The 16,156-nt window shown below is 37.3% G+C and overlaps 1 protein-coding gene and 1 long non-coding RNA gene across 2 annotated transcripts in view; one reads left to right on the top strand and one right to left on the bottom strand.

The window, feature by feature from the left end:
* tox2 (TOX high mobility group box family member 2) overlaps positions 1 to 8,982 on the bottom strand; it is a 105,028-nt gene extending 96,046 nt beyond the window's left edge. The window contains exon 1 of the mRNA XM_080301598.1: positions 8,862 to 8,982. The gene's annotated coding sequence lies outside the window, so the exon portion shown is untranslated. The remainder of the gene's footprint in view (positions 1 to 8,861) is intronic.
* LOC145428840 (uncharacterized) lies at positions 7,651 to 14,913 on the top strand. The gene is made up of 3 exons (XR_013909173.1): positions 7,651 to 8,113; positions 9,258 to 9,364; positions 12,041 to 14,913. It is a non-coding gene; the product is annotated as an uncharacterized LOC145428840 (long non-coding RNA).
* Positions 14,914 to 16,156: the final 1,243 nt, after the last annotated feature.

Raw genomic sequence — 16,156 nt, 5'->3', positions numbered from 1 at the left:
TGATAAAAATCTGAAACAAAAGACAGTGTAAATATAGCATATTACAGTGATAAAGTGAGGATAGTGAGGACTAGTTTGGTCTGAATTTGAGCAAAAGAAGTAAGTTAGTAAGTAAAATTATTTATGTAGCACTTTTCACAGACAAAAATCACAAAATGCTTCACAATACAAAGAATGAAAATACAACATATAACAATGTAAAAACAATAAGAAAGCTGCATTCATCTTACATCTTTACAATAGGATGGTACTGGTTATGTGGACTAGATGCTGACGGACTGGAGCTGTGTGGTGATGGTTTCATAATTTCCATTATAACAATCAGAAGACTAGAGAAAGCAAAGGACTCCTGTGACCTCCTGCTTAACAGTATCGCTTGTCCTTGACATAAAGGCCTTTCTTGAATATATCTCTTTTGTTTGTCTCATCTTTTTTTTATTATTTCATGAAAAGTGTTAAGGATGAACAGTGGTAGGCACAGATGGATTGATTAAAATGCCATCAGTACTGAAGCTTGCATGTAGCATATTTTGAGTTTCCAATGTTCAGAATATTAAACCTAAGAAATATGATTTGAAATTGCAGCATTCACTGATGTTCGGAAGGGCTTGGTAACTTGCTTTCATAAACGGATTGGCCATCTGGAGAGCTTGGAGTTTTCCTGGTGGCTAGTCGACCTGTGGGTCAGGCAGCAAGCCAAGCAAGGCTGATACAAAAAGATTTTAAAACGTCCCAGACTGTAGCTTGATCTGACAGCTAGAGAGGAACAGGGGTGGGAGGCTGAAATATGAGGAAAAAAATTAAGACATAGAATGTGAAAAAATATTCAGTTAGAAGTGCAAGAAAACTATTTATCGCCGTATAGAAGGAGGAACGAGAAATGCCATCAGTGCAACAAGTGTTACTGCTGTTAACATTAACTTCCTATATAGCACGCTGTTCACACTTAAGAGCCATCCTACAAACTGGCAAACATAACCAAAAAGCCATCTTATAGCATTTAAAATGAGTATTTTGTACATAAAGCTAAAGACATAAGCTCTGCTAGCACACCTTATAGAGTGCATATTGTAAAGGGTAAAGTTGCTGCTTGTACAGAAATTTCAATGACTGCTTTAATTTAAAACATGGCAATTTACAGTTGCATTGTTATTTTATTTTATTGTACCTAGGGGTAGAGAAAACCAACAATAACATAAAAATGGACTTGTTGCTGGCACATTCATTTCCTCATATTGTTATGATGTATAAGGTGCTGGGGTACAGCTTCCTAGCACGCTTCTAACATATTTTGTATTTTGGTACCTACAACTTGATATGATGGGATAAGATGACACACACTATTTTATGCACATTTCACATTTGAGGTCAATACATTTTAAGATTTTTTAAGGCATTGAGATGCAAACAGCAAAAAAAAAAAAAAAATCTACTAATAACACAGTAAATTTAAGGGTCCCCCCCCCCCATTTATAATATTGACTCTTGCAAGTTTTCATTTTACTGGGTTTGTAGGATTTTAATTCAACTAATATTATATTTTTTGTTGATGCAATTTTTTGCAACTTACAAAATATTAAGTTTTTTACATTTTTACTGTTCCTCTGGACGTAGCGTGTAGCACTGACACATTTCAATAGTTCTTTTGAAATGGGTTGGCCACAGAAATTCCCATTATCGCATCTTCTGAATTACAACCAAGAGGTTGCTGTGAATGGTTTTTCCAGTTCAGTCGCTCATTTTTTAGAGCTATAACCATGGCATTAACCTTGGTTAACCACACCTTCTAGTAATTATCCATTCACATATTCTTTTCTTTACTTTGCTAAAAAAAAACAACAAAATGAAAAATAGTCAGGGGCAAAACAGATATGTCACTACAGGCCACAAAAAGAATATCCACCTTAAGTCGACAAGGAAAAGAATCTAATTTTTCACTGTTTCATTTTATCGAAGTAGACACAGCCTCACACTGATCTGAAACACCTACACGGGAGGCATTTACTCATTGCTTTCTCTCCCCCTTCTCTTTTCAAGTTCAATTATGCGGCCGTTTCTCACCAATATTATCACCACCCTAAATTCATCATTTAGGACTAAAGCTGAAACTGTGAGGAGTTGTGCTGCCATTTTTCTTCTATCCGCAGTCAGGCTCTGACCACAAATGTACAGCTGTCAAAAACTTTCACCTATAATTAACAGTGCTGTCTGTAAAAGCAACTGAGAGATAAAAAGATTTCACCTCACAGACTGTGCTGGGAGAGGTAAATCCCCCTTCCACCATACTTTTAGTTTCATGTATCTAAGTCAATTTCTTTTGGTTATGTAAAATCAAAACATAATTTTAACCACCGAAGCATTCGCAGGCAGCCTTAGTGAAGTACCGCAGTTTATTTCAATGGTGCTTTTTTGGAAGCGTTTTTCAAATTAATATTTGACATTCTGCAGACATTTAATTGCTTCCTGTAGTTCTGTGAGTGACAAATGAAACAGCCATCAAGCTCTTAAGTCATCAAAGGACTTTTTATTCCTTTTGTGGTGACTTGGAAACATTAATTATGAACATCTGAAATAAAGAATGTCTTTATTTCTTTCTGCATCTTACTTGCGACAGGCAACATTTCTACCTGCAGTACATAAGCTTAAATGTGGAGACACCATCACTTTAGAAAAGCTAATCTCATGCAGCATAATCAAGTATACTTTCTCACAGATTCTCTGAGAGCAATTTCCATCTGCACAAAAGATGTATCTTGAATTTTAGATAAGTGAAAAGAGGAGAGGATCTACAGATTTATACCATCTTGTAAAGTTACATAAGCCACTCTAGGCTCATGACATACTTAAATAAGCAAGGTTATGTAACAGCTCTATAACTGCACTTTACCATTGAATAGCAAAGCAAATTAAGTAGGTGCACAGGAATTTACAAGTGAAGCAAAACATTGTACCAGATTCCTGCTTTTGTTCTCCGTGTGCATTAAGCTGTGTTTTCACATAAAAAAATAAAGGTACAGCTGTAAAGTATTTCCCCCACTGCTGATGACTCACAGGAAGTTAAAGGGAAAAGTGAAAAATAAGTCAAAGCTGCACAAACAGAGCACGCACATGCACAGGCACACGTGCACACAATGTTTCTGTTAAGTTTATGCGAGACGCAGACAGATTGGCTGTGTGTTGTACCCATCTACTAAAGGAGAAAGGGGTGTGGTTTTAAGAGCTGGAAGAAGTTATTTATCACTATGGTGTGTAACCGTGCCCGCTTACAAATTCAGAATAGTGGCTGTTATGAGCAAAGCCTTTCACAGAGTCATTAATATTTGACAGAAAACATGGCTTTTTTATCAGACGAACATTTTTACCATTTCTTTTCTCTGCACTGATGTGAACCTTGTGTCACGGTGCATTACAGGGTTTTGCTTTTATCTTGCTTGGCTATGTTACCGCATCAGCCACGCACCTCGATGTATCCAGCTCCTTCCCTCTTAGATCATGAATTGATAGTTTTTCCTCCTGTTAAAGGCAAAAAAACCCCCTGCCTCCTCTACCATTTACCAATACATCTTAATTATTCCAAACAACTGTTTAAGTACTGTCAGTTAATCATTGCAGCATGTGATAATTTGTATATCGCGCTTCACATATGACGAACATGGCAGTTATACTGAAGACAGATGCAGCCGTGTGAATAACATTCCAAGGTCATGTTTTCTAATAGCTCATCTAATAACTCAATGAGAACTCATTTCTATTTGGATTAATACACTACATGCTATACGCACTCCACAAACACACTAAACCTATGCGCTATAATGTAAACTGTATTAGGGCACTTCATTTTGTCAACAAGACAAACAAAACAAATTGCATTCACCCGTGTCAGATTTACAAAGATCAGAGGGTTTCTTCCCATTTCTAATGTCTGACACCGGTTCTAGCTTGACATAACAATAAAATAAACACACCCCGTTTGGCTGTGCATGCAATCAATGGATATTATTATGTGCAATAAAATGGAAGGTTTAGAAAAATTGAAACATACTTTTCCTGTTACTAACTGGGAAAATTGATTAGGCATATTTAAATGAAAAGAAGTGCAGAATCTATTCTGCATAAGATCACATAACTGTAATCCTATATTCTACAGTGTAAGCTGTGTCATAATATATAACTATAGATGCATCTTCATCACAGGTTTATTCCAAAAACTATGTATCTATACATTACCAAAGTACAATATCTATAATAGTATTATCCTTTATAATGTGTACATGCTGTCTTGATGCATGCTCAGGCATACAAGCAAAGAAATCCTAGATTCTGTTTATCTGTATGGAACATTTTCAGTGGGAGAAACATTGTATCACTCATCACAAAGAGTTCTATGGTTTCTTTCCTACTGAAACTATCTGGATGTTTTCAGTTCGAGAAAAGTTTGGGGAGAAACTTCTACAACTTGCACTCCTGGTGCACTGTATGTAATGTTTCTCCCACTGAAAACATTATATACAAATAAACAGAATCAACTTTCTGGGATGTGATTTAAGATTCTTTACCTTACACTGAAAGCGATTGTAGGACTCTCTGACTGTAGCTGTTGTCTTTTATGTTATGCGTTTCCCTATATTTCATAGTTCCCAAAGAAGTGACCAGCACAAAACAGGAAATGATAGCCACAGTTATAGTTATGGCCACAAAGGCTGTATAGGGAAGAAGTTAGGGTGATGTGATCGTTGAGAAAACATTGTACTTTAATGCAGGAGAGTTAAAATGTCCAAATTCACTTACTGAAAAGATTCAAATGAAACAGACATCTTTTGCTCTTGGAAAAACTAATGCTATATTCATACCTTTTGCAAGATTTGAGATCTGTATGATTCAAAGTCTGATGTCATCAAGTCTTCGGATGAACCGAGGTATAAATTTTACATGAATAGATACAATTGTTTTTATATATAAAACCACATAATTCAATTACCAGAGCACAAAAAATATGATCTGATATGATGATAATGACAAAGGACTGGGAATTAAGGGATTTACAGTGGGGCAAAAAAGTATTTAGTCAGCCACCGATTGTGCAAGTTCCCCCACCTAAAATGATGACAGAGGTCAGTAATTTGCACCAGAGGTACACTTCAACTGTGAGAGACAGAATGTGAAAAAAAAATCCATGAATCCACATGGTAGGATTTGTAAAGAATTTATTCGTAAATTAGGGTGGAAAATAAGTATTTGGTCACCTCAAACAAGGAAAATCTCTGGCTCTCACAGACCTGTAACGTCTTCTGTAAGAAGCTTTTCTGTCCCCCACTCGTTACCTGTATGAATGGCACCTGTTTGAACTCATCATCTGTATAAAAGACACCTGTCCACAGCCTCAAACAGTCAGACTCCAAACTCCGCCATGGCCAAGACCAAAGAGCTTTCGAAGGACACCAGGAAAAGTATTGTAGACCTGCACCAGACTGGGAAGAGTGAATCTACAATAGGCAAGCAGCTTGGTGTGAAAAAATCAACTGTGGGAGCAATCATCAGAAAATGGAAGACATACAAGACCACTGATAATCTCCCTCGATCTGGGGCTCCACGCAAGATCTCATCCCGTGGGGTCAAAATGATCATGAGAACGGTGAGCAAAGATCCCAGAACCACACGGGGGGACCTGGTGAATGACCTGCAGAGAGCTGGGACCAAAGTAACAAAGGTCACCATCAGTAACACACTACAACGGCAGGGAATCAAATCCCGCAGTGCCAGACGTGTTCCGCTGCTGAAGCCAGTGCATGTCCAGGCCCGTCTGAAGTTTGCCAGAGAGCACATGGATGATACAGCAGAGGATTGGGAGAATGTCATGTGGTCAGATGAAACCAAAGTAGAACTTTTTGGTATAAACTCAACTCGTCGTGTTTGGAGGAAGAAGAATACTGAGTTGCATCCCAAGAACACCATACCTACTGTGAAGCATGGGGGTGGAAACATCATGCTATGGGGCTGTTTTTCTGCCAAGGGGACAGGACGACTGATCCGTGTTAAGGACAGAATGAATGGGGCCATGTATCGTGAGATTTTGAGCCAAAACCTCCTTCCATCAGTGAGAACTTTGAAGATGAAACGAGGCTGGGTCTTCCAACATGACAATGATCCAAAACACACCGCCCGGGCAACAAAGGAGTGGCTCCGTAAGAAGCATTTGAAAGTCCTGGAGTGGCCTAGCCAGTCTCCAGACCTCAACCCCATAGAAAATCTGTGGCGGGAGTTGAAAGTCCGTGTTGCTCGGCAACAGCCCCAAAACATCACTGCTCTCGAGAAGATCTGCATGGAGGAATGGGCCAAAATACCAGCTACTGTGTGTGCAAACCTGGTAAAGACCTATAGTAAACGTTTGACCTCTGTTATTGCCAACAAAGGTTATGTTACAAAGTATTGAGTTGTATTTTTGTTATTGACCAAATACTTATTTTCCACCCTAATTTACGAATAAATTCTTTACAAATCCTACCATGTGGATTCATGGATTTTTTTTTCACATTCTGCCTCTCACAGTTGAAGTGTACCTCTGGTGCAAATTACTGACCTCTGTCATCATTTTAGGTGGGGGGAACTTGCACAGTCGGTGGCTGACTAAATACTTTTTTGCCCCACTGTATATTACAATTGTATCTGTTTACTTCCCATTCACTAAAAAGTTTATATTATAAGGAAAATACTTGAAATACAGATTTGGAAACTGAAATTGGAAGTCTCCATTGAAAGCTCATTGCAAACGAGCTTGTGCCACCAGTGAATACACAGGTTAGAATAGCACACTTTAACTGATGAATGTGAACATAAGTCCTGCAAAGTTAAACTGTTATTATAAAGATAAACCAGACATATGCTTTAAATACACAGAGGCGAAAGAAATGCTTCCTCACTGTGATTGGCTGCCTAGAAGACATGTAAGGACATTATTTCAAAAGAAATGTGGTTATTTCAATAGACCTTAAACCAACTTCTGGTTGGTTTGCTTCCAGAAAATGGCAATTATAACAATAACTGTTGCAATGTTAGAATAGAATAGCATTTTATTGTTATTATTCATGTACGACAAAATTGCAGGTGCTCTGCACTAACTGTGCATGGAATAAAAATCTAAATAGTAGGACGGCTGGAATAAATAACAGACAAGAGGAGTATATACAAAACAGGAAAAGGGCACATAATAGAAAGGCACACATTAGAGGACACAGTGCTTGTTATAGTCTTGTTGTTGAAATAAGACAAAGATGTTTGTTGCAAGTATGTAAACATTTAGTATTTTGTCTTTGTTGAAAGAAAAAACACAGATATGTTTAAAATGCCTTCAGCTCTAATTACATTAATATTTTAGCTGAGAGTACAGGTCTGTACCTACACATCCTATTTTAACACTTTCTACACCAGAGTATTGTTTTAAACTTTACAAGGGGCTCATGAATCAGTAATACATTCTCCCAGAATGACATACAGTACATGTTCATTGTTGTGGCTCAGTAGTGAACTGGACATCTGTAAGAATTACTGGATACACGAAGTACAAAGTACGATTAATAGATTTGTCCAAAATCTGAACATAGTAAACATAGTGCTAAGTTGGAGCTCATTTATGGTAACTATGGAGATAATCCTGTATGATTTCCTCTCAAACTTTTCTTTATTCTACTTAAACTAGTTGTCAAATAAGGAAACATCCTAAATGTATGTCAAATAAATAAATATAATAATAACACATTGAAGAATAAATATTTATTGCCACCGAGCTGCTAGCCACCTAGAAAATGCTTTTGGCAAACCTTGTTAAACGTCAGAGCAACCAGAAGCCCCTTTTTACCACATCTAAAGTGTTACTAATGGTTGTGATATGATTCTCTGTATGCTCTATTTCAGCTCTGATACTTTTTCCACAAGTCCAGTGTTTTGTTTATGTATGTACCCGCTCACATTTGTGGCACAGTATGACGAGGTGTGAGAGCATTTTTTACTTGGTTCATCTGGCATTTCAAATTGCACACCGAGAAGAAAGCTTCCTCGGATTTCACTGACATATCCAAACAAAGGAACTTAAATGTGCCAAATGGATCGCACAGGATAAGTAAGTAAAGTCAGTTGCATTTTAAATATGAAAGATTTTTTTCATTACGTATTGTTAAATAACACACTGTTTGTTAATCAGATAGGTAAGCTTGTATCACTATACAATAATGAATCTTTTCTCTCATCTATAAGACAAAAATATATACTGATTACAGCAAATTAAAGTCTAATGCTCATATCTAGTCAGCAACAAGCTCACTGTAACTATGCTTTCAGCCTTTTATTTCCATCTATAATGCGCACAGGTGCAGCTTAATTCGATTGGAAGATGTTGCTCTGGTTATACACAAATAATACACTTCCCTGTTACCAGCAAAGTCGTTGTCATGGAGATGATGAGGCTTATATAAGCTCAAATGTATTTTTGTTCAATACAAGTGTATTGTCTTTACTGTGCTCATTTCATTATGATTTGTTTATACCCACACATATAATGGCAAATTGATTCAACAGTCTCTGTCTTTTCCAGCCAGGCACAGCAATGCAAAGAGATACACTTAAAAATGAATGTTTTTTTCTCTTTTTTGTTGTTGTTGTTGTTTTTCTGGATGGCTAGTAAGGCGTAAGGGATCTGCTCTCAGTCAAAGCCATTTTATACCATCTGCAAAAGTTGATAACTGGCATTTTGTATTTTCCCTCAGTATCACTTTTATCTGCATCACTGTCTCACTCAGAGCTACAGCTTTGATATTAAAATCACAGACGTCTGGTTTTGTGAAAAAACAATGAATGATTATAGTTCTTACCTTTCAGCCAACTATGCAACAGTGATGGAAAAAGATCTTCCAGTGGGAGGGGTGTCATTCACCTCACCTTTAACCTCGTGGCTGTGTATAGATCCAGCACCTACCAGCTTTCAGCAGAGGATTAAACAGCTAATGACAGAGAAGTGCTGTGATTGACAAGTTAAGGTTTCCTTCCTCGTCAGAAGGGCCTTTGTGTTTGTCTCTTGCCCATTTCTTCCCAGAACTCACATTTCACATTCCACCGTGACTTGAACAATTTCTAAATTTCTTCATTGTGAAATAGCTACAAGTGAATCTGAAGCTACTCTATTCACACCTTAAAAAAAGCCTTTACATTGAATAATGAATAAGTCTTATTTAAAGTTCTCACACTGCTGTTTGTCTGCTTTGAACCAGGTTTTCTCACATTGCATGTCCACTGTTCAAGTGCAGCAAACATCTACAGTCTACTGCAGTCATCGTCTCAGATGAGGGAATTTTCAGCCCCAGTGAAACATGTGGGAGTATGTATTTACTGTATATTTATTTTAAGCCTTTGACTGTATTTGAATTGAAAGAAGGGCTGTTGGTGGTGGGTATCAACACTTGTAAAACTAAAACAACTTCAGACAAAGGATTTTGAATAACCCTGTTTAGATATGATTTTGTCTGGAGAGCCCCTAGTACATTCAGAGCTAGCACTCCTGCTTCACTGGCATACATGTAGCGCTGTACGGACATTCTAAACATTTTGACAGCTAAGAAAAAACACAATGCAGGATGTGAAGGCAGGTCAAAAAATGAAGTGATCCTCCTACTAATGTTCCTGTCATATGTTCTAAAATGTATGGCGTGTAACATCAATAGAAACTGACAGAGAATAATAGCATGAAGAGCAAAGCTGGAAGGACTTGTCTGTCTGTCTCTCTCAGTCATCTGGACCAACCTGTCCACAATCACAGCCTCTTAGAAGATTTGCTACTGGTTGGGGAATTTGTAGCCGAGCGATGCGTCAGGGGTTGTCATATAAAATGTAAGTGCTTTCCCCCTGAGTAATTTAATCACAGACTTTTATGGAGGCATCAGGCAGCACATTGAAAGACAGAGTGAAAGATCTGTAATTGGCATTCTTTCATTCAAAGTAATATATGGAATATGTGGTATAATTACAGCTCCGGTAATGGTCTGAGGATGACTGAAATGCTAACGCGTAGCGATTGGTTTAATGTGTGTTCATCAGGGGGAATTTGCACCATATTGACTTGTGACTTTCCTTGGTGGTATTTCATTTGGACTAGTCAGACATTACGGTGTGGCTTTCCTAAACGCCCATCTACTCATCTCAGACTTTGGAACGGTGAAAAACTTTGGCTTCTTAATAAGTGAAACTTAGCAGAAATCTGAGTGAAAAATAATGTGAAAAAATGAGTAAGATGTGTGGGTGATGTCTGAGATTAGCTCGACCATCAGCATAAAGCTCCTGAATAATCTGAAAACCCACTTATGCGACCGTGCTATTTGAATAGATACTTTCATTTCACCGTCTGCTTGACGCGAAATTTGATGACACCTTTTTTTGTGGCAAAGTTTACGGCCAATATTTAAATTTGAGCATTTAAATGAACAAAGTACAAGACAGCTGATTAATGGCTAGTATATATTTTATTTATTTACTTATTGGTAGGGTAGTTTAGGCAAGCCTCATATTTAAAAATAAAATACATTTTATGTTTCTCTGATAGCTTACATTAGACTTACATTTACAAAGTTCTTCATATCTATACAAATATATATTTTTTGATATTTATCTTTTCCGTTTTCTTCTTTTTAAAACGTAAAGCATAAGATTAAGCGCTTACCTATTTTTTTCTTAGTTAATTAAAATAAACAAAATGTTACGAAACTTTATGTGTGTGGGATTACCTTCACTACACCACAGTAATGCCTTGTTTATGATAAACTGTAGATGAAACACTAACACATTGTGGCGACACAAAAATAATTATTTACTGGAAACCAGGCGGTTCCTTGATGGCTTGGGAGTTAACACACTGCATGGTACATGTTTACGGTACTTTGGGCCTTTCCATTCGCATCAGCCCTCTCATTTCTCTGTTTCTAAGCTAAACCAATCAGGTGGATCTGCTGCTCCACACAACCTCTGTACCGCACATGTGTGTGTTTGTGTGGGTGTGAGTGCGCGTGGCAATATAAAGCCAGTTAGTGGTGGTTTATAGATATAACGGTTTATAGGTTTATAGAACGTTTCCATAAAAAATTTTTTATTTGTGTCATGTAACATCATCTAAATGAGCTCCAGAACTGTCTTGCAAATATACAAGTAAGAAGAATGCATTTTGCCTCATAATTAGCAGTGTAATGTAACCTGAGGATGGTGTCACCCAAACATTCAGAAACATTAGGTGCAGTCACACTTTCCATCATCTCATTTATCAAGAAACAATACTGAAATAAGATCCAGGTTGCAGGAGAGAAAACGTGAATGAGACATGAGGGGAGAAAGGCACAGAGAGAGTGTTGGAAACAGAAGAGGACAATGTTCCACAATCCTCAGATAAACTCAATGTGACAAGATGGTTACTTTCTCCCTCTGCTGTGACAGTTAATTTTGGACTAGGAAAAATGTCAAAAATGTTTAGCTGCGCTTGAGCGGAGTTAATTACAGAGCCCAAGGCAACTCAAACTAGGGCTGCTAATGGCCCTGACTTACAGATAAAGCTCCATTAAACAAGACTGTTTTTTTAGCCACTCATCTAATTTACTTAAAATCAAACATTTTGGCAGCAGCAATTAGATTGTCACTGTTTAGGTTCGAATTTTTAAGCTGCCATTAATCTGATTAAAGCTTCATCTTGTTTGTAATCATTAAAAAAGACACACAAAAAACCCTTTATCCTCTGGAAGTAGAGCATTGTGTACAATGTTATGTGACAGATGCATGAGAAACGAAACTACGTACGTGCAAAGATATATTCAATGCTAGTTTGACATTCATGCTCTAAACTGTCACCACTTGACATTTAGACCCTCTGACCACCTATTAAACAGTTGCTCTCGTGTTTCTGCCTTTCTCTCTATCTCTTTGTTTCTTTCCTTCCTTTGAGGTCAGCGAACCACAGTGTTAGTGTTTTCAAGCCGCTCTTACATATCTTTGTGGTTGCATCACTTCCTTCTCACAGGTCCCTTTCGGCACTGCTGCACTGACACGTGAAAGTCTATGAAACAGCAATCAAGACATCGGTAGCACAGAGGCCAGAGCCAAGTGAACCCAGTCCCAGAGATCGGGACCCAGAGATGGCCCGTGAAATGAGTTGGAGTTGGAAAACCACCGGAGGGATATGCCACGCTCTACTGCCAATTTCACTATCATAATCAGCCTCAGCTTATAGAGTGATATTATAAGCCTGGCTATTTTCGCTGACACTTTTGCTCCTTTTTTCTTTTTTTGGCGCAGATGATAAGGAAGATGATACGATTTATGCAGCGACTGAACTGTAGATTCTGCAATAAAGAAAAAATAAAGAATGAAGCTTTTGATTCGAACTCACAAATATCTGCTACGAGCTTGATGCCTGGGTAATGAGTGATGGTGAAGAACTTCATTACATAAGCATATGTGTCTCAAGTAAAAGACTTGACAAAATAAGTTGTCATCAAACCATCAGCTGAGTCCTACTAAAGTTTGAAAGGGCGCCCATTAACCAAGGCCAAATTGAATCCAGATGTTGTCAAGAAGGTTATCGCTCTAAAATAAATGTTGTCTCAGCATGTTGATATGCTTCTTATACTCCTATAAAATATAATTATGCAACCACAACAAAGCCACTCAAGTTAATGAACCAACAGAAGTCTTGGTCTTCCTGTGGATCTTTTTAATAGATGTGGTTGCTTTGCTAAAACCTCCACGTTTTCTGTCTCACTGGCCATATGTCAAAAAGGGAATCGAAAGCTTCAAAGAAGGTGACAGGGTTTTAGATTTCTGCAACAGTCTCTTTTTTTTTAAGTGGGGCTTATTATAAACCAAATCTGCACTTAAATGAATAAATCATAGCAGGTAAAGTACAGCTTATGATTTCTCACTTTGTTTTTATTGCTGTAGGATGAACTGTAGGATGAACTGATTTCTCAGAATTACCCGAAGCCATGCGGCTGACATATCAGAAAAACCCAAAACATCATCATGCAGTCCCTTTTATCTCAGGATCTGATTTATGTACACCACTACAGTAGCTAGTCACATGACACGTGGACTAGTGGCCTGATTTTTTTTAGTATACCCAAAAAGGAAATGGTGAACTTACGGAAATAATGAGATTCTTGAATTCACATCAGAATAAAGCACCCATTAACCTAAGGAGACAAAGTAAGTAGTAACTAATTAGATTTTGGTTGGTGCTAATTGCGTCTTCTATTGGGCAGAAGGAGATTTATGGACATTAAGGAGGTCAACCTGATGAGTTTTGTTCTGATTTAACAGCGACTCATTATTAACTTGTTCCCAAGTTATTTATCATGATTTATTATTTACTAGATATCTTTCTCCAACATTTGGTTTGTTAATTCTTTAATTCCTGAGGATTTTGCTTACTTTGAATGAATACTTTGTCTTTGTTCTAGATGCAAAAAGCAAATAGGCATACGCCATCGACAACTTTGATTTCATTGAACTGACCTTTCAAAATGTAGGTCACTATGTTTATACCCTGTTCAGAGACCACTATAAGCAATTCTGTGATGGTGTTATTTTTGTGACTGTTATTGAGTTTCTTTATATGTATTTAATTTTCATATGCAACATGTTTCAATACACATCTGGATGTATTTACATGAATGCATACCTGTTTGTAGAATGTTTATTTTTATCAGTTGTACTTTTAATTGTATGCTTTGTTTATGGGAGAGTTTTGCTGTTTAAAGAAATTTCAGATTTTAGATAATATACTGCACCCTTTCTTCCCTCTTTATTAACCAATATTTATATACTGGACTCTTTGCAACCTAAGTACCAACCCCATGATTCTTTAGCCTGTAGCATCTTTAGCTATGATAACTTTAAGTAATAATTTTTTGTATGACTTTACCTGTCCCATTTCTTTGTGGAAGATTTTAGTCCATTCTGCTACACAGTGTTACTTTGGTTCATTGAATTTTGCAATCATTCATTTATACAGAGCTTTTTAAAGGTCCCCCCACAGCATTTCAGTTTGGTTAGGGTCTGAGCTTTGTTTCATTGCAACACCTTGATACTTTTTTATTCTGTTGTAGATCTGGTTGTTGTTGCACAAAACAATTTCAGCTAAACTTTAGCCGTCGGACAGATGGCCTGACATCTGACTATAGAATACTTTGGTATACAGAGAAGTTTATGGTCAACTCACTGCAATGTGGCTGCAAAATGAACCACAATCAACACCAATCCACGTCTGTGTTGCTGTGAGGTGTTTTTTTATCTGATATGCTGGATTTGTTTTTTATCAAACGGGGCACTGTGAATTACCTCCAAACATCTCAGCTGTGGTCTTCTCTGTCTAAAGGACATTGTTCCAGATGTGTTGTAGTTTGTTCAGATTTAGCGTTGCAGACCGCAATGCTGCCATGTTTATTTTTAAGCAAAGAGGTTTTCTCCTGGCAATCCTTAAAAACAATCCATACCCATTTAGTCTTTTTTTCTAACTTCCTAACTTTGACCTTTAACATGCTAACTGAGGCCTGTGGAGTCTGAGATGTAGGCCTTAGATGTTTTGCAATTTCTTTGGGCAATGCATGGCCTGAACTTAGGGTGCATTTGATGTGATGTTCATTCCCAGGAAGACTGTGCTAATACACTCCTGAATACTCCTGACCAACAAAGTGCCAAAACATTTGCTTTTATAGAGGCGCTCACACTATACTGATGATCATTTAATCCTGTGTTTTCAATTAGCAGCATCTGGCTGCTACATACTCTTTTAATTCCTGTGGAAGCAGTAAGTGTGTACTTAGTTTTTTTACAAGAATTGCATAGAACCCTGTGAAAACTTTATTTTTCACATCACTAAAATTCTCCCAGACACTTTTTTGAAGTGTTTTTTTTTTTTCTAAAGCTTCACTGTGAAGAACCACTTTCAGTTCCAGTTTGCACATTTGTTATGTATACAAAATGTCAGTCAGTTTGGCAGTGGTACTAGGTTCCAGATTTGAGTTTGGAGTTTTGGTGTTAGGTTGACACATTTGGAAGTTGTTTCTTTAGTAGCATTATTCCAAAATTTCTCTCACTATGACAGTATCTGCTGCACCACAGATCTTTTTTTTCCCCAACTTCAGTCAAGTGCACTTCATTTATAAAAACTTTTAGGCTTTTAGAAAGATGAAAACATCCCATAACATTTTACTGCAAATAATATTGTCACAGTACTTTATAATAAAAGTAAATCTCTAAAATCTTCTAAAGGTTAGTCAGTTCTGAAATTCCTAACACAGAAAAGGGTTTTAAGTGAACAGCATTATGAATTTAGAAAGAATATCTACGCTAGATCACCACTTGTCTGTTATATTGAATACTACAGTAGGAGACCTTTGAAAAATCTGCATATACATAAATAAGCTGTGTTCTTTAATGCGTCTCTGTGTTAAGAATGTCCTTTCGTAATATAAATCTTCAACATATTGCATAGATCTCTCAGCCACAGCCAGTGGTCTTCATTCACTTTCAAACACATCTGCCTTTGGTATGAATATGGCTGTCAGTCCCATGAAGACCATCACAATAAAACACACTCATTATTGTTGTATTGCATTGTGCTTCAGCATCAAGCGAATACCACCCTTGACTAATTTTCTGTTTGTATCAAGAAACAAAAGCTCTTCGAATCTCCCCATGGGCTCTGGAGTGGCTTTACTGCACATCAAACTATGCTAATTACCTTTTGCATGATTAATTGGACCAATTAGAATTAGTAGAGGAAGAAGATGATTCTTGGCAAGGTGCGAAACATTAATTAGTCATAAAAAACGTTTATTAGTGTTCAAATTTAATCTAGCAGAACACAATGGGATTAGGAGAAAAAGACAGTTAATAAGTAGCGTGTTCAATCACTCTTAGCTGCAGATGAAATAATGAATGTCACTGCTTACGCTGTGCTCGCTCAAACATGCACACACAGACAACCTCCGTCTCTTACCAAAGCTATTGTACTGTTGGAAAACACCCATCTTCATCCGTCATACAAAGTGGCAGTTGTAACACAAACATTCCCACTCTGATTGATGAGTCAAGACCATACAAGCGACTTATACACAGTAATCCTGTATAAGAT

Source organism: Astatotilapia calliptera, chromosome 5 (genome assembly GCF_964374335.1).
Source record: "Astatotilapia calliptera chromosome 5, fAstCal68.1, whole genome shotgun sequence".
NCBI classification, from domain to species: Eukaryota; Metazoa; Chordata; class Actinopteri; order Cichliformes; family Cichlidae; genus Astatotilapia; species Astatotilapia calliptera.
This window is presented reverse-complemented; position numbering and strand designations above follow the sequence as displayed.